Source organism: Arachis hypogaea, chromosome 6 (assembly GCF_003086295.3).
Source record: "Arachis hypogaea cultivar Tifrunner chromosome 6, arahy.Tifrunner.gnm2.J5K5, whole genome shotgun sequence".
NCBI classification, from domain to species: Eukaryota; Viridiplantae; Streptophyta; class Magnoliopsida; order Fabales; family Fabaceae; genus Arachis; species Arachis hypogaea.
The window spans coordinates 77,603,166-77,603,972 of NC_092041.1; the positions used below are offsets into that span (position 1 = coordinate 77,603,166).

General features: G+C 40.4%; 1 non-coding gene across 1 annotated transcript; it reads right to left on the minus strand.

Annotated features, from left to right (window-relative positions):
• Positions 1-279: 279 nt before the first annotated feature.
• Positions 280-387, minus strand: LOC112700157 (small nucleolar RNA R71). The gene has a single exon (XR_003153075.1). It is a non-coding gene; the product is annotated as a small nucleolar RNA R71 (small nucleolar RNA).
• Between the last annotated feature and the right edge of the window lie 420 nt (positions 388-807).

The window sequence follows — 807 nt, forward strand, 5'->3', positions numbered from 1 at the left end:
CTTAAGCCTCAATTAGTTTCTCTAATGCAACAGAATTGCAAGTTCCATAGACTTCTATTAGAAGATCCTCATTAGTTTTTAGCTGAATTCTTGTAAATCTGTGACATTGTCAAGACCAATGGGGTTGACCCTGAGGTCTACAGACTTATGCTATTCCCTTTTGCTGTAAGAGACAGAGCTAGGATATGGTTGGACTCACAACCTAAGGAAAGCTTGAACTCTTGGGAAAAGCTAGTCAATGCCTTCTTGGCAAAGTTCTTTCGACCTCAAAAATTGAGTAAGCTTAGAGTGGAAGTCCAAACCTTCAGACAGAAGGAAGGTGAATCCCTCTATGAAGCTTGGGAAAGATACAAACAATTGATCAGAAAGTGTCCTTCTGACATGCTTTCTGAATAGAGCATCATATGTATCTTCTATGATGGTCTGTCTGAACTGTCCAAGATGTCATTGGACATCTCTACTGGAGGATCTCTTCATCTGAAGAAGACGCCTGTAGAAGCTCAAGAACTCATTGAAATGGTTGCAAATAACCAATTCATGTACACTTCTGAAAGGAATCCTGTGAACAATGGGACGAATCAAAAGAAAGGAGTTCTTGAGATTGATACTATGAATGCCATATTGGCTCAGAACAAGATATTGACTCAGCAAGTCAATATGATTTCTCAAAGTCTGTCTGGAATGCAAGCTGCACCAGGCAGTATTAAGGACGCTTCCTCTGAAGAAGAAGCCTATGATCCTGAGAACCCATCAATGGAAGAGGTGAATTACATGGGAGAACCCTATGGAAACACCTATAATCCTTCA